Source organism: Panthera leo, chromosome F2 (assembly GCF_018350215.1).
Source record: "Panthera leo isolate Ple1 chromosome F2, P.leo_Ple1_pat1.1, whole genome shotgun sequence".
In the NCBI taxonomy this organism is placed as follows: Eukaryota; Metazoa; Chordata; class Mammalia; order Carnivora; family Felidae; genus Panthera; species Panthera leo.
In genome coordinates this window covers 29,092,328-29,115,563 of record NC_056695.1, presented here as the reverse complement: position 1 = coordinate 29,115,563, position 23,236 = coordinate 29,092,328, and the positions used below count along the sequence as shown (strand labels likewise).

The 23,236-nt window shown below is 40.2% G+C and overlaps 1 long non-coding RNA gene and 2 pseudogenes across 1 annotated transcript in view; 1 reads left to right on the top strand and 2 right to left on the bottom strand.

Moving 5' to 3' along the window:
- LOC122210666 overlaps positions 1–23,236 on the top strand; it is a 237,897-nt gene that overhangs the window by 39,357 nt on the left and 175,304 nt on the right. The window contains exon 3 of the long non-coding RNA XR_006198162.1: positions 2,761–2,997. This is a non-coding gene — a long non-coding RNA (uncharacterized LOC122210666). The remainder of the gene's footprint in view (positions 1–2,760; positions 2,998–23,236) is intronic.
- On the bottom strand, positions 12,855–13,119 carry LOC122210664 (annotated as a pseudogene).
- On the bottom strand, positions 20,793–22,006 carry LOC122210661 (annotated as a pseudogene).

The window sequence follows — 23,236 nt, the reverse complement described above, 5'->3', positions numbered from 1 at the left end:
TTCCCATAGAAATAATATAGCCTCCCAGGCCAGCCCAAAACATCTGTTTAACCATTGTAGAGTCAAATATTAGTGAGTGGGACCATAAGTTAAGGTTACAGGAAGCATAAGGGCCTCCTTATGCAAGAGGAATATGAAGAATAAAAATATTTCTATGCTTTCTCTTGTTATAGGCATAAATCTGGAAAATTTTGCCATATAGTAATATTGAGACTCTGCCATCTCCTTCTGTGCAACTCTCTGCCCTTTAAAAACACTGTACTCTTATACTTGGACACCCAATATTGTGTACTACCAAATTGCTCTTTATCCTCAAATTATCTGCCTCTTCTTGCCAGAATTATTCTGATTTTTCTTCAGTGTCATTTAAAAGTTAGGAAAGCAACTCTCCCTCTCTCTCTCTCTCAAAATAAAATAAAAAAACATTTAAAGAAAAAGTGGGGCGCACTCAGTTGGTTAAATGTCCAACTCTTGATTTCAGCTCAGGTCATGATCTCACAGTTTGTGGGATTGAGCCCTGTGTTGGGCTCTGTGCTGACAGTGTGGAGCCTCCTTGGGATTCTTTCTCTCCTTCTCTCTCTCTGCCCCTCCCCCACTCATGCTTGCGCTCGCTCTCTCTCAAAATAAAATAAACATTAAAAAAATAAAATTAAAAATAAATAAAAATTAGGAAAACAATCTGATTAAACAACATATTAATTTATAAATGGCTGGTCAATAAATAAACTTTAGAACTATGTATACCTTATAAATGGATGCCTATTAACCTCAGTGACTCCCTAACCTAAATTCAGGCAAATCTAACAAAGTAAAAAGATTTTACACAATCTGAGATAGCATATATTAAAGGGAAAAAGAACGGAGCTGCATAATTTTTTCTACTTTCTTTATGTCCAGAGTCTCAACTTCTGTAACAGCTCCACGTACAAATTCCTTCATGCATTTTAACCAAGTTAATCTTTATTACAGTTCTATGGGTGGGTATGTCCTACTTGCAGAAGAAATTGATGTATCTCTATTCTTCTCTGGCATATATCAAGGGTCCATCCCCTTAGAATACACCCCTGGTGAGATTTTCCCCAAGCAGGGCTAAGCACCAATCTTACACCTCATCTAAAAAGTCACCTTGTACCCACCGCTCAAATAGTCCTGGAAATCTTTAATGTTTTCTATAAAATTTTCCTAGTCTGGTCAGAGAACAGTAATTGCATACATGGTGTCACTCTGTCTGGAGTCGAGAACACCTATGGCTATGCTTCCTATTTGGTGAGACGGAGTAGAAAGAGTTCTAGTTCAGTTTTTGTGCTGATGCTGTCAATAGCTTAAGCAGATCATTTCCATTTTATGCATCTCTCTTTCCTCATCTAACTGGAAGATGGATGTGTGTGTGTAGGGGGTTATAAAGGGTATATAATACCTGTTGATCTTCTCTACCAAACTGATGTCCAGATCAGAAAAGATGATGCATTTGAAAACTCTTTGAATAAGTAGAAAGCACAGTGATTCTAAAACACAACTATTTTTTTTAATATAATTTATTGTCAAGTTGGCTAACATATAGTGTATACAGTGTGTTCTTGGTTCTGGGGGTAGATGCCCGTGATTCATTGCTTACATACAACACCCCCAGTGCTCATCCCAACAAGTGCCCTCCTCAATGCCCATCGCCCATTTTCCCCTCTACTAGACCTGCTCCCCCATCAACCCTCAGTTTGTTCTCTGTATTTAAGAGTCTCTTATGGTTTGCCTCCCTTTCTGTTTGAAACTATTTTTTCCCCTTCCCTTCCCCCATGGTCTTCTGTTAAGTTTCTTAACTTCCATATATGAGTAAAACACAACTATTTGTTGAACTCTCGCTATGTCCAGGCACTGTGCTCAGTACTTTCCTATACTTTATATCATTCAGTCAACAAACAAGAAGGTATTAGAAACCCCATTTTACGGAGGAGTGATTGGAGGCCTAGATCAGTTAAATGCCAAAGGTCCAAAAGATATTGTCACATCAGTAGTCACATGGCAAGTAATTTGGAAAGCTGGACTGTGAGCCCAGGCCTATCGCTCCGATGCCTTTGTCTTCACCACTGGATTATATTGCCACACATTCTACACATGTAAGTCAGTATTATCTGCCTCATCTACTTTTATGAACCTTAAATACACTTATCCCTAAAACATACATTCTGAATCCAACTGACTAATTTTATAGTGACTCACTCTCCTTATTTTGCTGTTCGTGTATTGCATGTCAGTGTACTCTAAAATTTTCTTTAAGGCCCATTTTCTTTTGTGCTCTTTTTATAGTTCCTAATGCAAATGCATAAGCAATCTTTCTGAGTATTTTATGATGAGGAGGAAGAATCAAGAATCTAGATCAGGGGAAGGTGAATGAACCTATTGAAAAGGGTCCATAAAACAAGTGATCCTCACAGAAACAGCTGAAAGTTTTAATAAGTGGCCAGCGATAGTATAGTTAAGCGCCAAAATATGCTAATATTGTGTAAAGATAATTTTAAAAGTTGTGTGTGGGTAGTGAGTTGTGAGTCACATACTGAAAGAGGCTTAGCTTTTTTCTTTTCTATTATATAAATAATTGGAATCACATTTCAGAAAAGTGCCCAAAATAGAGCAACTAGGATTAAAACCTTTAAAAAATACATTGAATAATTTCTTTTTTCTTAGAAGCTGACACTGGTTTAAATCTATATAGTAGATCAAAACCTACTTTTATACTCAAAAGTATCTTTTATCTCTGTTATATAGGTATGAAACATAATGCAGATAATGCACAAGTTATGCCCTTCAAGGCCATGAATGATTGTGGCCAACCTTGGAAAAGAAGTCAGGCATCCCATGAGTGGAATTAAAAAAAAAAAAATGAAGTCAACTCCTGAGCGACACAGAGAATACCTGTATACACACTCTTCTGAGCTTCTGCAACCACGGAAAACCACGGGGGAGATCATGTGAACAGAGAGCCTCTCTTCCTAGCCTCTGGCAGTGAGTAATTTTTCTACCCAATATAACTTTATGAAGGTCACCTCCCATCTTCTGCTTTTGAGTAGAGGCAGAAAGAGAAGTGTTTTGAAGGGTCAGTATGAGAAAGATTCAGCTCTTCATATTTAATTTTACCTCTTCCTTTTCAAAACATTATTTTGGGACTATAGCTGATTAAACCATCATGTGTCAAGTATAGTCAGTATCTAGGGGACTACCGTTAGGTGCTTCCAGAATGCCATTGTCTGAGAACAAAAATCAGAAAGTATAAAAGTATGGCAGATGAGACCTGTCACCTATAGATGAGATAAATCATAACTGTATGCCTGAGAAAACTGTGACTACGTCTTATCCAGGGTGATTGCCTTATTCCCTGGTCTACCTGTAATGTGATTAAGAGGAAGTGAAAATCATAACTAGGATAACAAGGCCAAGCCAGGACAAAAGGCCAAGGAGCGAACATCAAGAGTGAGAGGGGTGAGTTCTGAGGTCGCCTTATTATGCCCTGTCAAAACAAAATAAAAACAAGTGAAAATTGTAAGCAGAAACAAGAATCTAGGCAGCAGGAAAGACCAAACCTATCCCCCCCAAACAGAGAGTTGGTAGTATTTCTCCTGCATTGGTCAGGAGAAAGTCATTTACCCTACCAGACGCAGTGCTTCCAGGTCCCGGAGAAGAAGTGTGCTCTGTTAACAGCGAAGTCAGGGATGGTTCATTTTGCTTTTTTCTAGTCTGGAAGAAACATCTCATAAGACTGGCAGTTTCCCTTTCCTATGATTCCACACTTAACATATGGCCCTCTGATTTCTAATTTTGCCTCCTGTTTAATAGGAGTGGATAGGAATAGTAAGGTCTCTAAACACATCTATATCTTTTATTGTTAATTAATACATTTGCATTTTGTTTTATATCTCAAGCTTTTATAATATGACTTCTGAGGTTAATAGCTACACCAAATAATTTAGTCAATTCAAGTTCATTTTCAAAGTCAAATTTCTTGGACACACTAGACATATCTGGACTAAAAACCAAAATATGTGATTTAAGCAGAATAAGGCAAATAAGTTGGTCAGCTAGCTTTTCTCTATGATTCCTTTGTGCCATACTGTTATAAAACTCCAGCAATAGGAAGAAGATTTTTGTGGTTGATAAAACCATTTTTTGTACTTACTTCATAACTGAAGATAAAGAATGAGCAAATGCTATTGGTGACAGAGGCAATGAAGCTATTTCAACTCCAAGCATCTGGCTTTTGAAATCATTTGCATGAGAGTTAAAAGATTTTCAAGTTGTGTGCATACCCAATATCATTTAACATAGCTAGAGACTATTATCCAGTATTGAGGAATACGGTCATTCCTTAAATTATGTGTCCTATTTCATGTTAGGCATTGTGTGCAATGTCTGGAAATCCGAACTGAGCAAGGCATACAAATAAATAACTAAAATTATCAGCGATGAATTGTGAGATAATGTTCAAGGTGCAGTGATGGCAAGGGACAGAGAAATTCCTGCTCCTGGGGTGAAGAAAGCTCCCTTTGAGCTAGGTTTTGAAAGAAATGCATGTATTGCTCTCTTGGCCCAGGAGGAGAAAGGGAATCCAGGTAGGAGAAAAGGCTGGGAAGCAAAGGTTGGAAAGTATGAAACAGGTTGGTTTGTACAGCACATTGTTAAGCAAGGAGAAGAGACAGGAGGTTGCCTGCTAATGACTTAATCAATTGGGTGTGGGAGGGGTCGTTGGTGACATTGAAAACAGGGAAACAGCATGACCTTAAGAAAAGTATAATTGTGATGACAATGAGGCAAAGGGGAGCAGGAGAGAGGAAGACCTAGGAAGAGTCCAGGTCTTGAATTAAGGCAGTTGTAATATGACTGAAAAAGAAAAGGCAGGTTTGAGAATGGTTTGGCAGCTAGAATCCGTAGGGCTTTGTGACAGATTGTGTTTGGGGGCGAGAGAAGGAGGAACTAGCATAATGCCCAAATTACTGGCTTTGGAACATAGGGATCTTTTATTATATCTTTCTCTAAACCATTATACATTATTCATTGTGACATTGAAGATGTGCCTGCGTAGTGAAACATCATTCGTTTCAACTAAGGGAATCCCTAGATTAGAAATCAACCCCACCTACTCCCACCCATGCTTTTCCTGTCCATTTTATGCTTTTCTCAGGAAGCTATGAGATCTGGCTCCAGACAAAAAACAAAAAACAAAAACAAAAACAAAAAACAAACAAACAAAAATATGTATAATTAAAACAGACCTATTGTCCTAAAGAAAGAAATATGAAAGCCAGAAGATACAGTTAAACCCATTTGGAATGCTTAGAACTATGTGTCCATGGCTTTATTACAGACTGTAGCTGTACTCTTCGTGTTCAGCTCTGCTTGGTTTTCATTAAGCAAAGAAACTGGCTTTCAATAGCAAAAATGTAAAAACTCATCAGGTTTCAGGATAACCAGAGACTTGTGCTTGAAAATTCAGATGTATATTAACAAAATTACATCTTGACTTTTTCTACCGGATAAAAAAATGAAGCAAATATATATTATTCTAAATACGTATCACATTTTCATATTAAGGATATTTGAGAGTTAAAAAATTTACATGAATATTGTTCCTCAAATTTTGCTCAAAGTGTCCTAGTGCTTCATGTCTCACCTCTTGTGTGGCCATTAGGGAGGGATTCTAGCGTAGTTGTGCTCAGTAAGCTAAGCTCTGGAGTTAGATTGCCCAAGTTCAAATGCTGGCTCTGTCATTTAGGTCTTTGGGCAGTCCATCAGCTGCCCCTTTTATCGTGTCACACACACATGAAACTGATAATATCAACATGATTTTGAGTAGAGCCCAATTCTAACATAGAAATACTAGATAGGATTTGACTTCAAGAAACGTATGATCTAATTCAGTATTTCTCAAGCTTCATTGGGTACTAGAATCAACTGGGGGAGCTTATTAGGACACAGATTGCTGGGCCCACCCCTAGATTTTCTAATATAGTAGATCTGGGGTGGGGATCAAAAATCTGCATTTCTAGCAAATTCCAGGTGGTGGTCTGGGGCCCATACTTTGAGAAATACTGATCTAATTGAGAAGGGAATTCATTGAGAAAGAAACAGATGAGATATAATAGCACTTAGAAAACATGAACACACAGTTTGTCATAATTTTGTTTAGGAAGCTCAACTATATACACAGGGAAATCAGGGGCCGATGAACCATTCATTTAAGTGAGAATCACTAACTTTGTTTTATTACTAGGATGACCTTGAGTTTCTATCATTGTAGGAATGTAGCCTCATATTTGTAGAGTGTGCGTTAGCCCCACTCAGAGAAACCATACTTCAACTTGCCAACTTGCCTTTTCCAGTATTTCGGGGTTTTATGCTTGAACCTGAACCATACCAAACCATGAACCATTAACTGGAATATAGCAGGCTAATTTGTTGAACTCCAGAACTAAATTAAATCCCAAATACCCTTTCCTTCAAGTGTGAACCAAATGAAAGAGATTGTTAAAAAAAAAAAAAAAAAAAAAAAAAAAGTGAACTAGTTCAGATTAGAAACAAATCTTTTAGTTTTTTAAAACAACTGAAATTCAAGATCATATTTCCTAACATACCAATTCATTAAAAACAAAATGAAATAAAACAAAGCTCTGTTTAACATACTCTCATACTAAGTAATGTAGTTGACTAAAATGCTGAAATAGTAAATCCCCATAAGAGTCTGGGTCCCAGCAAGAAAGAGCATTCCACTTAAAGGGTTCAAATCAAGACATGTTAATGAAACAACTCCTTAGGGTGATGTGGGAAGGGAGTTAAGGAAACAAAAGAGGGATGTTGGGGTACCAGAAGACTGGCAAATGTAGAAAGTTGTTACCAAGGGGGCTAAGAGGCTGAAGAAGAAAATGGTGTTTACTGAACCTAGGGAGAAGGGGAACCATGGAAAAGAGGCTGTCAGGCAGGAGATTTAGTCTTGGGGAACAGCCCCCCATCCCCCGCCCCTGCCATACACCACAACATACACAAATTAGAATAGGGTTGCTAAATCAAGAAGGAAGCGGAGACGAAATACCCCAGCATCTCTCTCCTCCCAGCTTCTGGGGACTTCCTGATGCCACCCCCTGTCTGAACTGAAAGTCTGGTGGCTGGAGCCCCAGTGTCTGATCTGCGGGAGTCAGCTTCCTGGCAGGGCAGGGCAAGGCAGGTGTTGGAGGACAATGGAGACTGACCAGCACAATCCCCCTTTTTTGCTAAGTAAATGCTAGATGTTAGATGAAATATTAGTAACCGAGTTAATGTGTGTAAAGTTCTTAGAAAAGCCCTGGCAATGAAGAAACATCATACTCTGAAAGTTAGCTATTATTGCTGCTATAGGCTGGCATTGTTTTGTGGATAAGGAAATTAAGGCTCACAGACTTCAAGCAACTTTTCCTTGGTTAGCACTAGGTACAGAGCCCACACTGAAATCCAGGTTTTCAGATTCCAGTTTTTTTTTTTTTTTTAAATTTTTTTTTTTTCAACGTTTTTTATTTTTATTTTTGGGACAGAGAGAGGCAGAGCATGAACGGGGGAGGGGCAGAGAGAGAGGGAGACACAGAATCGGAAACAGGCTCCAGGCTCCGAGCCATCAGCCCAGAGCCTGACGCGGGGCTCGAACTCACGGACCGCGAGATCGTGACCTGGCTGAAGTCGGACGCTCAACCGACTGCGCCACCCAGGCGCCCCTCAGATTCCAGTTTTGTACAGATTCTGCTATGAGAATTGACTATTGCAACATATAAGTTATAAGATAATGTGTTGCATGCATAATTAATTTTATAATTTCTTACAGAAAAAAGCATCTTTACTCTCTTGACCTGACTGATGAAATCTGAAACCAAACTAACACCTTATGAACATACATAAAAATAAAATAAAATGAGCTATTATTTCAAAGACAATTCTGCACATTCAATAATAACAATTGTAGTAATAGTAATAGTTTGTTAAACTTGTTGAATGTTTATTTTGTCTAGTACTATGCTATTTTCTATATCTCGTACTAACATAACCACTAATCTCTGTCAGTTATTTTTTTAAATATAGTTGACACACAATATTACATTAGTTTCAGGTGTACAACATAGTGATTCAACATGCTTTGCTCTCCGTAAGTGTAGCTACCATCTGTCACCATACAACACTATTACAATACCATTGACTATATGCCCTAGGCTGTGCCTTTTATCCTGGTGACTTCCTCATTCCATAACTGGAAGCTTGTATCTCTCATTCCCTTTTACCCATTTTGCCCATTCCCCCACCCCACCCTCAGTGTCATCCATTTTTTATTTCCTGTCCTGTTTTTCTTTTTTTTTTTTAACTTGGAAATAATACATTTGGAGGATTTTGTAATTAATGAGTTAATTACACTCACTCTGCTGACCCTTGTCTGACCATTTAAGGTTTTATACAATTTAAAATGTGATGTATATAGTATCTCCTAAAAAAAAAAAACAACCTTCCCAGATAACAATATTCTCCCCCCTGTAACTTTTGGAGACTGTATTCATCCCATTATCCTGCCACGATACAAAATTAGCCCTACACTCACAGGCATGAATTGGCCATGCATTCAATATTTGATTACATGAAATAAGATATCTTGAAAATAAACATAGTTAGCTTCTTATTTGTGTCAGGTCAGCTTTTTTGGCAACAGATTTTAGACAAGGAGATACATTTACCCTTAGGTCTTTGCATTTTTGGGTTTTTTAAATTATTTTTTAATGTTTATTCATTTTTGAGAGAGAGAGCATGAGTGGGGGAGGGACAGAGGGAGTGGGACAGAGGATCCAAAGCTGGCTCTGCGCTGACAGCAGCGAGCCCAATGTAGGGCTCCAACTCAAGGAATCGTAAGATCATGACCTGAGCCCAAGTCACTCAACTGACTGAGCCACCCAGGTGCCCCTATTATTATTTTTTTAGTATTTATTTATTTTTGAGAGAGAGAGCATGAACAGAGGAGGGGCACAGAGAGAGAGAGAGAGAGAGAGAGAGAGAGAGAGAGAGAGAGAAAGGGAAACAGAGGATCCAAAGCCGGCTGTGTACTGATTGATAGCAGAGAACCTGATATGGGGCCCAGACCCATGAACCATGAGATCATGACCTGAGGTGGAGTGGGGTACTTAACCGACTGAGCCACCCAGGCTCCCCTGCCTTCTAAGTTTTTAGATTTTTAGTTCAAAGAAGCTGAAAAATCACATGTACCTTTTCAGTCAAAGAAACAAACAAAAAATGTTTTTTCTGTGGGGTTGACGTCCACCCTATCACACTATCTGTCAACTTTTCTCTGATGATTGGAGCAATGATCAGACAAGGGCATTCTGACCCGTGGTTCATCATGAAATTTAGGTTCTCTCTTGGCAGTCAGGTTTCAGAGTTGACACTAAGAGTCCGTGTAGCAATAGCATTAGAGAGATGACTGTACTTTGAAAATCAACCGCAGGAAAGAAAATAATCTTAGATGTTCACTCTGGGCTTCACTTTTGATTTTGTTGTCTACTTACAGCATGAGTTGGCCCAAGAGAAATTACCTAATTACAGTATAAGCTGAACCATATGAAATTCTATTTGGCCAATAGTTGGTTGCTAAATGCCAGTTTGACATTGGGCAGCAATGTCATATATGGTTTGTCCTAATTGCTCTGGTGCTGATTGAAGCAGTCTATGCCCATGAAACAGTGACATTTCATTTACACCCTCTTTTAAAATTCACACAGTTGTCATGGGGTGCCTGGGTGGCTTAGTCAGTTGAGCATCTGAGTCTTGATTTCAGCACAGGTCATGACCCCAGGATTGTGGGATCAAGCCCCACTTCGGGCTTTGAGCTGAGCATGGAGCCTGCTTGAGATTCTTTCACTCCCTTCTTCTGCCCCTCTTCCCTGCTCACTCGCTTTCTCTCTAAAATTAAAAAAATAATAATGAAAATAAAATTCATACCGTTGGTAAACATATTGCCTTTGCATATTCTCCAAATGAGGGTCACCTTTCATTTTTTTTCCCTTTTGTTGAAGATTTCAGGAAAATATGAACATCCAAGAACTCTGTGCAATTGAGATCTTAAGGTGCTTATAAAGAGTTCATATGTGTAAAATGTCTAGCCAAATTCCTGGCACATGGTTGGTGTTCAGAATAATTGAGTCATTAGGTCACTAGTCTGAGTATATCTAATCGCAATATAGTAGCATATTGTGATATGGTCTTTACTGGTTACACGTGCTGTTATACACATTATTTTACTTAGAGTGAACTTTCCTTAAAAACCCATTCCCAACACATTCAAGTGGCATGCCAAATCATATTCCAAGTTTAAAAGATAGCATTGCACTATTGTATAAATACTCTTCAGACAGCAGAAGTGAAAAAGAAAAGGAAAGGATTTTTTTGTGCATTTGCAAAAACTGGATATTAGAAAATGTCATAGTTATGTTTGCTTTTTCTGGTGAGTTTGGGAGGTGATTTCTTACACACAGATATCTGTCTTAGGGTGAACTTGAAGAATTGACTTATGTGATTAACAAGGAAAAATCAGTATTTATAAACATGGAGAGTTTTGAAGAGTATAAGATACTGATTTTATAATTATGGCATTATGCTCAAATTCTCACTTATTGTCTATACCCAAATTCTTACAATTTGACAAGTTCATTACAATCCCTGTAAGTTATTTTCTCTTTGATGTTACTATCACTGCCCTTAATTACAGAGGAAAATGTGTGATGCAACAGGCAGATGGGTAGATGAGTCAGCTGGCCGTGACAGCTGTACACATGGTCCGCAGGTGTTTGTTTGGCTTTGGTATACTGCATAGGCAGAAGTTTTTAAAGGGTCCCACACAAATTTACCAATCTATTTTTTTCTGTGGTTCCTTTGTACCAATCACATCTATAGAACAGGTCCTAAATCCTGGAAGTTTTAATCCCCAGAATAGAGGAAGTTTGGTGATGTCCTGAGCAGTTTGGACCCAAGACAGATCCCAGGGCTTTACATGTGCAGATTTACAATACCGATTAGATTCAGCAGGACTGTGGCTTAAGCACTGCATATTTAATAAGTTCATAGGGGGTCCCAATGATGCTGTCCAACAGACCACACTGAGTAGCAAAGAATGACACATTTTCACTTTGTTGACCTACTAGTATCTCAGAAGTAATGAAGCTGAGCTCAAACTTACCATCTTCCTCCCCAAATCAGACAGTCTTCCTCTTGAGTTGTCATTAATTTTTACCTTATTAATTGTCCACCAAGCCTCGGAGTAATGTGAGGCTCCTTCTTAGGCCTCCCGCCATTACATCCAAATCAGGTTTGAAGTTCTGATTCTTCTCCTGTGTCTATTAAGCCCATCCCTTACTTTTCATTCTGCTGCTACTACCTGGACCAGACTTTCTTAACTGCTCTGCCAGCACGTCTCCATTCAACCAGCTCAGCTCCATGCACAACTGCCATTCTAAATTTTTTTTTTTAATGTTTATTATTTGAGAGAGAGAGAGAGTGGGGGAGAGAGAGCGCAAGCAGGGGAGGAGCAGAGAGAGAGGGAAACACAGAATCAGAAGCAGGCTCCAGGCTCTGAGCTGCCAGCACAGAGCCCGACATGGGGCCCAAACCCACAGACCGCAAGATCATGACCTGAGCCGAAGTCAGCCGCCCAACCGACTGAGCCACCAGGCACCCCAACACAACTGCCATTCTAAAGCAGGGCTTATTTATAGTAATATTCTGCTGAAAACCCATCTGGAACAGAGGCGAGAGTCCCTTACCTGGAACTCCAAGCCCCACACTCTTGCCCTTCTTTTTCCATTCTTATCTCCTTATGTATGTTCTTATATGTGAACCTTATGGATTACCTGAATACTTTTGGTGCTTTCAGTTCTCCTGACTGTCCCAAGTTCCTGTGTTACTTTAAGTGTCATATGAATGGACATTCACCACTTAAAAAAAGAAATCCAAGCTTAAATTTTTAATGAATAGGCTGATAACAACAACCCAAGAACATTCCTTGGGCTTCTGTTCCCATTGTACAGTCCACAACCAAGCAGGTGTCCCATTGCAATTATTTTTCTTGTTTCTGTTTTACACCAAGCTTCTCCCTAGGAAGGATGTGCCTTGTTCGTCTTTGTATCTCCAGCATTGAATGTAGTGTGTAGTACAAGGCAGGCATTCAGTCAGCAGGATCCAGGGTCTAGAACCTGAAGTTTATACAATATAGGGTAAGAAATAGAATTGAGGGGTGCCTAGGTAACTCAGTCAGTCAAGCATCCGACTTTGGCTCAAGTCATGATCTCGCTGTTTGTGAGTTTGAGCCCCACATCAGGCTCCGGTTCTAACAGCTCAGAGCCTGGAGCCTGCTTTGGATTCTGCGTCTCCATCTCTCTGTCCCTCCCTCACTTGCACCCTGTGTCTCTCTCTCTCAAAAATAAACAAACATTAAAAAGTTAAAAAAATAAATAAAACATTAAAAAAAAGAAATTGAATTAAAATTTTTCTCTAAATTTTCAAAAACATATCATCTTGAGAAATACATTGCTAGATCCCTTATAGGATCTTGGAAGGGGGTCTTGCAAATTGGGGGACAGCGGCAGGGGGTGGGTAGGAGATCCCAAAGCTTAAACTCCTGTAGCCCTATGTAGCCCATAATTCTTTTCTTTTGTTGGGTTAGTATTATTTTAATGAAAGAAAGATTGAGTGGATTTTTTTCCATGTACAAGTCATCTTTTAGTAGGTATTAACTCTAAATTAGAATATGTAAGGATTCAAGAGTGCCAGGCAAAGATCATGGTCAGGAATACAGAATGTGCCTCCATGCTGGGCCCTCTTCAGTGGTACTTGCCTAGCCACTCCTGTTTGAGTTCCTTGTAGCAACGACAGTAGTTGAAAAGCACATAAGCTGCCAGCACCATAGAAATCCCAGCGATACCCCTTTCTTCAGATTGACATACTTGATGTAATACCAGTAGTAACCTCTTTGAAATGCTCCAGCAGCACCTTTGGGGTGAAATCCCACATCATTATCCAGCTTGGCAGCCCTCCTAGTTTGACATCCATGGGCTTCTTCTCCTTCCTGGGTACAGATGATGCCATCTTGGAGTCTGGGGTGCCTGCTATCAAGACTGAGTGGATCTTGTTGATTCATTTGTAATTTTCACATCTGTGACCTTTCATGTTTTTCTCTCTGAGCGTGGGACACCTGGGATACATCTGAGGGTGTTTTGCTTTTAGGAAACCAACTCCTTTTAGGTTGCATGCTCCAAGGGCACTTGCATTTCCTGGAGTTTGTAGGAATTTCAGATACCTCTGGGATTATTCTTTAACAGCACAACTTTCACTAACAAATATTCTAGTGAAGGGGCACCTGGGTGGCTCAGTCCGCTCAGCCTTTGAGTCTTGATTTCTGCTCAGGTCACGATCTCACAGTTGTGAGATCAAGCCCTGCCATTGGGCTCCTTGCTAACAGCCTGGACCGTGCTTGGGATTCTCTCTGCCCCTCCCTTCCCCTGCTCCCACTCTCTCTCTCAAAATAAATAAACATTAAAAAAAAATGTTCTAGTGAAGCCAGCAGATTTCAAACTCTGTTTGTACTTTGAAATGGAAACGTTGCCTTATAATGCCACTATTCTCTAAGTCTTTCAAAATGTGTTCCAAATATTTCCTTCTAATTGGAAACTTCCCTATGAAATCATAGACTTTGAATTCAGTTTATATTCTTTTTGATGGTTTTCAAGGGTACATTCCTTATAGCTAGTTTACAGTAAGGGACACTTCTTATAAACATATGCAACACCTTTGTAGTTTCATGTAATTAAATATGTGTATATTTAATTAATATATACACACATATATATGAGGTACATTTCATATGTATATTTCACTTTTTATGTATTTCTGAAAAAGTCACTAAGATTCATTCATGTTTGCTATTTGTGTGAATAGGGAGTGGTTAAAAGGTACATTGACCAATATCTCCCTATCTAAAGTTGGTTCCCCTACCCCAGTTACCTATTGTCACCCTGTTTGTTGCATTTATAGCATTTACACTGCACTGTTACTGTTTTGCTGATATCTTTGTTTACTGTGTATTTAGGCACATCCTAGATGATGGGTAAATATTCTTCAACGTAGACTCTTTTTTAATGATACTACTGGTTGCAAGGACTGTTCTTTTTCCCATCAGGTCTTTAGATGCCAGGTCTGCAAAATGCTATATGAGAAGAGGACCACTCCCCCTGCTTGATTCTTGCATGCTTATCACATCAACTCCAAAGGGCTAAATTTTTGAGAACCTCTCAGCCCCCTTCTCTTCTCAGCTGGCAGCTAACCCCCTCCCTTACCCTTCTGCTGCCTCCTGTCTTCCACTTTAGATCTGCCCTCTGACTAAATCAGCCTGGTGGTCCTTGGCTGCCTTTGTTCACCTCATTTCCCCTGGATTGCTTTTCAAACTCTTCTCAAACTCTTGACTTGCCCATGTGGAGTAATGATTTGAATGATAATTCTCCTTTTCCATTGGCCATGTGATCTTGGTCAGACCTCTCTGAACCTCAGTCTCTTCATCTGTAAAATGTAGATATTAAGAATACCACCACAGGTAGTATCTCCTAGTTGGACTTCATAAATGACAGCCATCATTGTTGTTTTTGTTATTAATTTCTTTCAGGCTTCACCTCTTTGGCTTATCTCCAATAATTATTAACAATTACTGATAATTTGAAAATAACCAGAATCATGTTGCATTTGTATGTTTTACTCTTGAGTTAGATTTAAGCTCTTTGGAAAGAAGTCTTCTGTTACTGCTTTAGGTTTACTGCTGTGGGCACCATGTACCTAAAGCAGTGGTTGCCTGCGACAGAATTAATCCACAACGCTTGATGTTTCATCCAGAGAAAGTGCAAAGTGTATCTTCTGCCTATCTGTGGATATTCTGCTTTTGCTATCTGTGTAGTATAATGTAGGTGCCTCTTCTATATTTGAGGCCTTCCAGAAGCTTTCCCCAGTAAAGCTTTTAATAAAGGGAGAAACCGTTTACATGTCTACTTTCTATAGGATTTTTTCCCAATTTTTAAATTATTTAACTATTTTTAATTTCAAATTGTGTTTACAGTTTCAAAGCCTAATGCATGGGGACAATAGATGACCCTGTAACCTGGAAACAAATGGCCTTCAGAGAACTAAACTGGGATCAGCAAATCTGTAGAGTGGATGATAGAATTAATCCAGCCTAGATGATGATCGGTGAATATAAAGTTGAAAGCATTAGGGAACAGTCAGATTTGGATCAAGGGGCAATCAGGGAAGAGGAGTTGAAAGCTGTTACCTAATCAATTATTTTACCCACTAACAAAAAAAGAATGTGTTAATTAAGAACTGGCAAGAGGTGGTATATATGGAATCCTAAAGAAAGAAAAAGTAAGATTTTGAGGCACAGTTAATAAAGTATTCTTTTGGAAGGAGATAGTCAAGAGATACAAAACTGATCACGCAGGAATTATAGACACACTCCATATGTGGGTCAGAATAGCTTTGAAATTTACATGGTCGACATAAACTACCCCCAAGATCACCCATCTCTCTTGCTCTCAAAGCAACCTAGGAACCTTCTGAGGATTAATTCAGCCTCCATTAACTCATATGCTCTCTAGAAAATTACCTTCCTTCATTGGAAATTTACACTGAGACTTAACTGTAAGTTCTTTACAGGGATGGATCCAGAATTTGTGAGGGACAGATCCAGAATTGTAAACATTTTTAGAATTAGGGAGGCTCTTTTTGAGAAAAAAAAATATATAAAATGGCAAATATGAAATTGCTTCCAGGACATTAAAAGACCAGTGCAATACATACCTGAAACTTTACCTTAGTCAGCATCAAAATAAAGGCATTGAAGTTGGATTAGTGCAGGTTCTGAGCTTCAAAGCTGAGGGCCAGACCCAGAGAGCCCCTCAGCAGCACCCCTCTTACTCTCTCCCACAGAACTCATAGTCTTAATAATAAAAATTACAACAAAGGAGTCAAACTCCATACTGCTTCTTAAAAGGATTTTGGCACTTTAACTTATGACCCTTTCTACCTATATTATCATCCTGTTGAAAGATATAGAAACTCTCTCCCATTTCTTACCTCTTCCCAGATTTTGGCTAGTTTTCTATATTCCAAATACATAGCAATGTTACATAAAGTATAAAAAGAGAAATCTGTAAGGATATATTACTGTGCTCAAGACAAGATTTAAATGTCTGTGGGCCACAAATGAGAAGAAAACTTAGAGCAGTGAGCATGATAAAGCTGTGGCCTGACACATTCTAGGTCTGCTACTAAGCAGGTCAGGCCAGGACTGTGATTCTTATATGGTAACAGAGAATAAGGATGGCCCCCCATCTGAGGTAGTGGGAAAGTATTAGATTTTCAGCTTTTAAAGCCTTAGGCTGGAATAGGGCTCCAATGTTCTTGAGAGGAGGCTAACAAAATCTGTAGTCTAGAGCCATAGTTTATACTAAGATGTATACCTAGAAAGCAAGAGGTCACAGACACAGTCCAGAGACTAGGAATTGAGCCATGTTCAATTTGGTCCAAAACCTATTAGGTGGGATTGAGCAAGTTGGTGAATGATGTGGGTGCAGTAGTAGATTCCTGGTGGCCCAGGTTGGGTGTCAGAGCCTAAGCAAGTGAAGAGTGTGTCCATGTGAAGGAGCTGTCTGGCATGCGGGTGGTGAAGAGGGCAGCCACAGGGATGGAGGTAGTTGTGTCAGCTACAGAGGAATCATTACATTGATTGACAAGTAAGAAAATATTAAGGATAATGGTGTTGGGCTGGAATTGAAGATTGGGGTGTGAACTCATGGTTTTCAATAGACAAAAGAGAAAGAGAAGGAGCGAGATATTCAAATTCAAATATGTATATTCCTAGCTTTGTCCACTGAGAGGGTCTGGGAGCAGTGGCACTCCCAATAGCATTGCATGCATCTAGCATTCACATCTTGGTTTCTAAGTGTCCCTCTTCAGAGGTCCTTGGAGAATTGGTTGACTTCAGTACTGCTGTAGAGAAAGTACGAGATGAGTCTGGAACTTCTTATACAGCCTGGAATAAAGAAGTGCTCAAAGAATGATGGGGACACAGAGACCACCTTATAAGGACTTTTACTGGAAAAATCTGGGGCAATTTAAGAAAGAAAACGAATAATAATAGTAGCAGACTAAAATGGGGGCACCTGGGTGGCTCAGTTGGTTAAATGTCCGACTTTGGCTCAGGTCATGATCTCATGGTACATGATCTCGAGCCCCGCATCGGGCCCTGTGCTGACAGCTCAGAGCCTGGAGCCTGCTTGGGATTCTGCGTCTCCCTATCTCTCTGCCCCTCTCCCCACCTCCTCAAAAATAAATTAAACATTAAAAAAAATTCGTAATGCATTGAATAAAGTACAAAACCATGAGTTCAAACATATATTTAAAAAGTAGTGATTAAGGGTGCGTGGGTGGCTCAGTTGGTTAAGCCTCCAACTTTGACTCAGGTCATGCATGGTCTTTTGGTTTGTGAATTCAAGCTCTGCATTGGGCTCCACACTGACAGTGCAGGGCGGGCTTGGGGTTCTCTCCTCTGTCTCTGCTCCTCCCCTACTTGCACTCTCTCTCTCTCAAAATAAATAAATTAGCTTTAAAAAAAAGTAATGACTAAGTTAATAGTTTGATGAGGAGTGATACATAATATCAAAACCCCCTTACAAACTATTTATTAATTACAAAGGGGAAAAAAATAATTTCACAGTGCAGAAGCCAAGCAGATAGGAACTTAAGTGATCGAAGTTAATGTCACCGTAATGGTACAAATACAAATCACATGTCACTTGAATAGGATAAAATGAGAACACATCACCATCACTTCTGTGATATTCCTACCTACTCATGAAGATGAACCAGACAAACCCAAACTGAAGAACATTATGCAAAAGAAATGGCCTATAAACATTGAAAAGGTCATGCTTATGATAGGATAGTCAAGGAAAGACCAAGAACTGTTCCAGATAGAACAAAACTAAGGAGACATGATAACTAAATGTGGTGTCTGTTTTGCAAGATCTGAATTTAAGACTGCCTCTTTTTCTTACAAAGTGCATGCTTGCAATAATTGATGGAACTTGAATAGACCCTGAGAATTGTATTATAGTAAAGTATCAATATTAATTTCCTGATTTTAATGGTTATATTATGGTTATATAGGAGAATGTCTTACTTGATAGAAAATACACACTGAAGTGTTGTAGATTAATGGGGCATAATGCCAGCCATTTACTTACTCTCAAATGGGAAAGGAAAGAAGGTTTCTTATGCTGTACTTGTACATTTTCTCTGAGATTGAGATTATTTATATGTATATTTATTTATGTATTTCATTGCTTTTGTGTGTTTTGAATATCCATGTGCAGCCAAGTTCCCCCAAAGCAGATTTTAGTGGGACCTATCACTAGGGAGAGGTGATTACTTTTGACCTGCTGCAATGAGAACAGCTTGTTTTTCTTCTTAATGACAATGCATAAAGTGCTCAAGAAGGTTGATGGGATGGATATCTTTGGCAGGTCACCATGCCCCGATCATAGAGGCTTAGCACTGCCACCCTAGTCAAACGCCATTCTACAGTATTTTCTAGAAGCATGCATGCAAATGATGACATAATGAGGGACACCAGTGATGCCTTCTTCCCCTGGAACTTTGTCATAGGCCTTGCAAATCATGTGATCAGAAGAGCTAATGATTTTAATTATTTAGTGTCAGTCCTACCAGGCATTCTTGTTTGGTTTCTCTTTTATTTAACAGACTTTTATTGAGCCCTACTATGTTACAGGTCCTGTACTAATCTTACAAAAACAAAGACAGAAAAAAGGCCCCCACAGTTTCCACTGTGAACAAAAGAGGGGGTCAGACGAGGAAGCAGATATTTACTCTCTAACGAAGGAGTGGGACACAGAGACTGACTGTCTCTTAGGAAGGCTTCACAAAGGAAGAGTGTATGAGCTTGGAATTAAAGGATAAGGTTACTCAAACTCACAACCTCAAGGTCAAGAGTTGCATGCTCTACCAACTGAGCTCACCAGGCACCCCCAGATTTGTTGTCTTGATTGATTGCATTGGCAGCATAGCACAGTGGAGGACAGACAGGAGGACTGTGAGCATGGAGGCGGTTACAGAGAAAGGCATGAACTCAGGCAGTGGCAGAGGAGAGGAAGAGGAGGTGGTTTTGACTGATATAGAGTAACTTGTTTCAATAGTGCTTGATGACCAAATGGTAGAGGGACAAAGGCAGGATGAGCAGGGGGACTGAAGGGAAGGGAAGACATCTGGTTTGACTCCTTCAACCAATGCTCTGGTAGTGCTGCTCACCAAAACCATTCAGGAAGAGGAGGCATTTTGTGTGGAAAGATGTTAGGTGTGAGGTGTCTCATGGGGCAACCAATGGGGAATTCCAGTAAATAAGTGTATACATGTCTAAGTGTGGAACTCAGATTGCATATCATTTAAGCAATAATTTTCTATATGCAAATAATTTTTTGGAAGTGAGTATTTTACCCCAGAAAATTGAAAATGTTGAGACACCCAAGGTATTTTTGCTGTGGGCTTGTGTTGGAAATTATGATCATCATGGATCACTTTGCATTGTTGGTTCAAAGCTACGAACAAACAATAAAGCTGGACAATATTGATACTATAACCCCACAGGATTGGAGAGACCCTAACACGAGACTAGTTTTTCAGTGGAAACAGAACTAAGATGAATTACAGAATTCTCTGCTCCTTAGGCAACTGGGGTAATCTCAGTCCAACCCCCCCCCCCATTTTATTGTGTCCAGAAAAGTTCCTAAATTTGTCCAAGATAACCCAATTAACTAGAATTTTGACTTGTAAGTATTTTGTCCTCTCAAAAGGGAGAAAGTGAGCATGTGTTTTGGAAGTCTAAGTTTAATGCTAGGGGTAGGGAATGGGGGTTTGCATAAACCTCATAAATATCTTCTCTAGCAACTCCGTCACCTCCCATGAGCCTGATGAGTGGGACATGGTAACTGATACAGTAAACAGGAGGGTGAGAGTTGATTGGCATTGACATGACCCACAGTTTTACTGAGCAAACAATATGTGAAAAGTGGCCCCACCAGAAAACACACATGGGTTGCATAAGGAAGAGGAACCACCAGAGGATTCATGGAAGCCTAGAACACCATGCAAAGCCTGAAGCTAACTGGGAACTTGCAGCTGCTCCCAGGCCAGCCGGGCAAGGAGCTGTGAGGAATGAAGCTATTCTTTTTGGCAAAGAATACACTGTATCCTGTAAAGTCTCAGAAGCAGGGATGCAAACAACAACTGGAGTTTCCAGGAGTTCCATTCAGCTGGAAAGTACAGTGAGTACACAGAATCCAAAATGATTTCCATAGGTTGTGCTTAACATATTAAAATTAAGTAATTTTTGAAAACCACACTAAGAGTAACAACAGCAAAACAAACTGTTCAAGTGCAGATGAGAAAGATGTGGTCAGCTAGGAGCATGTATATAAAAGACTCAGGAGTTTTGATAATCTCAGTATGAGTGAGCCATGTACAATGAGGGAGCTGAATCTGGATTTGGGCTACATTCAGAGTATCCTGGTATTCAGGATGCAGGAGGTGACAGTTCTTTCCCACAGTATGTTGATAAAAAAGAGGACTCTATCCCCCGCCTCCCCACCGCTGGAAAATAATTTTTATTGAGATTCCACCAGCTGCACAATCAGCTGCTGACGTTAAGCTCTTTCTTCCTTTGTAATTTGGTCTTTCTTAAGTGGTCCTATGAAAGCTGTATTTTCCTCCGCCATCTGGAATCAGCCATGACCAAGCTTGGAGGTGGTGTCAATGAATTTACGGTCAGTCTTCTCCAAGGTCCGCCATTTAGTCTGCACCAACAAGGACTCGTGGAGAATAAGCACTAGCTTCTTGGTTCCTACTGCACAGCCTTTCAGCGTGATGACATCATTGGTCACTTCACTGTAGTGGACAGAGCCACCCAGAGGGTTGATGCTCTTGTCAGACAGATCATAGTCGGTGGAAGCATTTTTCTTGATGAGCTTGCCATCCTACGTGAGGTAGCCCTGGCCAATCTTGTAGATCTTCTTATTGATCTCAGTGCGGTGATGGTAACCTTTCTGCCCAGCCCGAGCCCCAGAGAAGGCCATTTGAGTAGGATGCCATGCCCCAATACGGGCAACCTTACACAGCCTCCCGTGGGTTTTGCAAGGTAGCTCATTGGTATGCCAGTGGCTGGTGACCTCTTTGTAGCCTTTGCCCTTTGTGATACCAATGACATCGATCATCTTATCCTGCCCAAACACTTGGTTCACAGGCATCTGCTGCTCTAGCATCTCACGGGCCCAGGCCACCTTCTTGGCCACAGTGCCTCCATTCACCTGGGCCTCCGTAAGGCGGGCCTTCTGGTGTAGAGGAAGCAGGTGCATCTGAGTGTGGGTGATGACACAGATCACCTTGGCAGTACTTCTTCCTGCTGTTGAAGTCCTTCTCTAGCTGCTTCTTGCCATCATCTTCCTGCCACTTCTTTCAGTACTTGGTGAAGGCCTTTTTCTTAGACTTAGGCCAATTCTTATAGAAGCACCTTTTGCATTCATCACTGATGTGCTCACGGCAATGATGGTCTTAAAGGCGCAGAGGCCTCCAGGAGTCTCCACACAGTCCTTGTTGCCCACAACCACCGTGGGTGGCGTCTCCACAATGGCCACAGCCTCCACAACATCCGTCTTTGTTCACCTTGGATCTTGGCCTGTGGACCTCTCATACTGTGTGAGCCATGACAGCCTTGTATCCCAGGAAGGCAGGGAGGTGGCCAGGCTTGGAAGAGTCACCCTTGGGGAAGCTCTTCACCTTCCCAGTGGTTCTGGCTGCTACATTTCCAAGGCAGGAAGCCCAAGGACCCATGCCTGGGAGCAGAGAAGTTCCTGTGAGTCATTCCACCACCAGATGCTGACAATAGAGCAGGATTCGATGTTTAAATTACATACATGGCTAATATTTACTAAATGCTTACTATATATCAGCTTCTGGGCTAAATGCTTCACACGATTCCCTCCACACAACAAGCCTTGGGTCCTGTGCTGTTAGTGCCTCCCTCCCACCCAGTGTGTGTAGATAAGGGCAGTATCATTCCGTGGGGTTGGACCTATGTGTAGTCTGGCTAGAGGAAGATCTGGCTCTGTGTGACCAAACTCTGAGCTGGGAACAGATTCCTGACAGTCCATTACTGAAAAAGAGCAGTCCTGAAGGATACAGGTTTCTGGGTTGAGAGGATTGAGGAAATCTAACACATGAGAAACTGCTGGAAGAACACTGTTCTACAAGAAAAAGAGTGGAGTGGTTGAAGTACCCGAGTCAGAGAAGAGGAATGAGATCATGCAGCACAGCCTGAGAAATCAGTTAGAATCAGCTAGTCAGAAGAATGGCTCAATTGGTTGAGCATCCAACTCTCGATTTCGGCTCAGGTTGTGATCTCATGGTTCGTGGGTTTGAGCCCCACTGACAGTGCAGAGCCTGCTTGGGATTCTCTCTCTCTCCCTTGCTCTCTTCCCTTCTGTCCCCTTCAAAATAATAATAATAATGATAATAATAATAATAATAATAATAATGGGGGTTGCAGATCGGTCTATTTAAAAATAAATGTTCTATATAAAATTATTATGGGTGTCCCAAAATGGAACTGGCTGCCATGTGAGGCACCAACTTCCCACCTCTTTAGGTATTCCAGCAGGAAGCAAATGCTCATCTAATGGGAAGAGGTCCAGGGACCCTCAACACAAAAACAGATGAGGGTCTGGAATTACTCTTTTTTGCTGCTCTCACAGAGTACATTTTTTAAACCAGTGAAAATATATCTACATGACAGTATTCTGTAATCTGGCACTTTACCTAGTGAAGAGAAAAGCTCAGGTCAGGTCTGAAAGAGCAGGAAATACTAATAGTAGTTGAATATAGGAAAATTCAATGATGGCAGAGAAAATGGAGTGCAAAAAAATTTAATGATTCTTTTCAGAAGAAAACAGGAAGTTAACACCTGATTTATAGCATGTAAATGATGATCTTGTACCTCCATTGGTGCTTTCGCAAAAATGCCTTGATAAAAATATTTTAAAAAATGATTTTATGACATTGTAAAATAGTTTCTTAAGAATGAAGTTAAATAAGG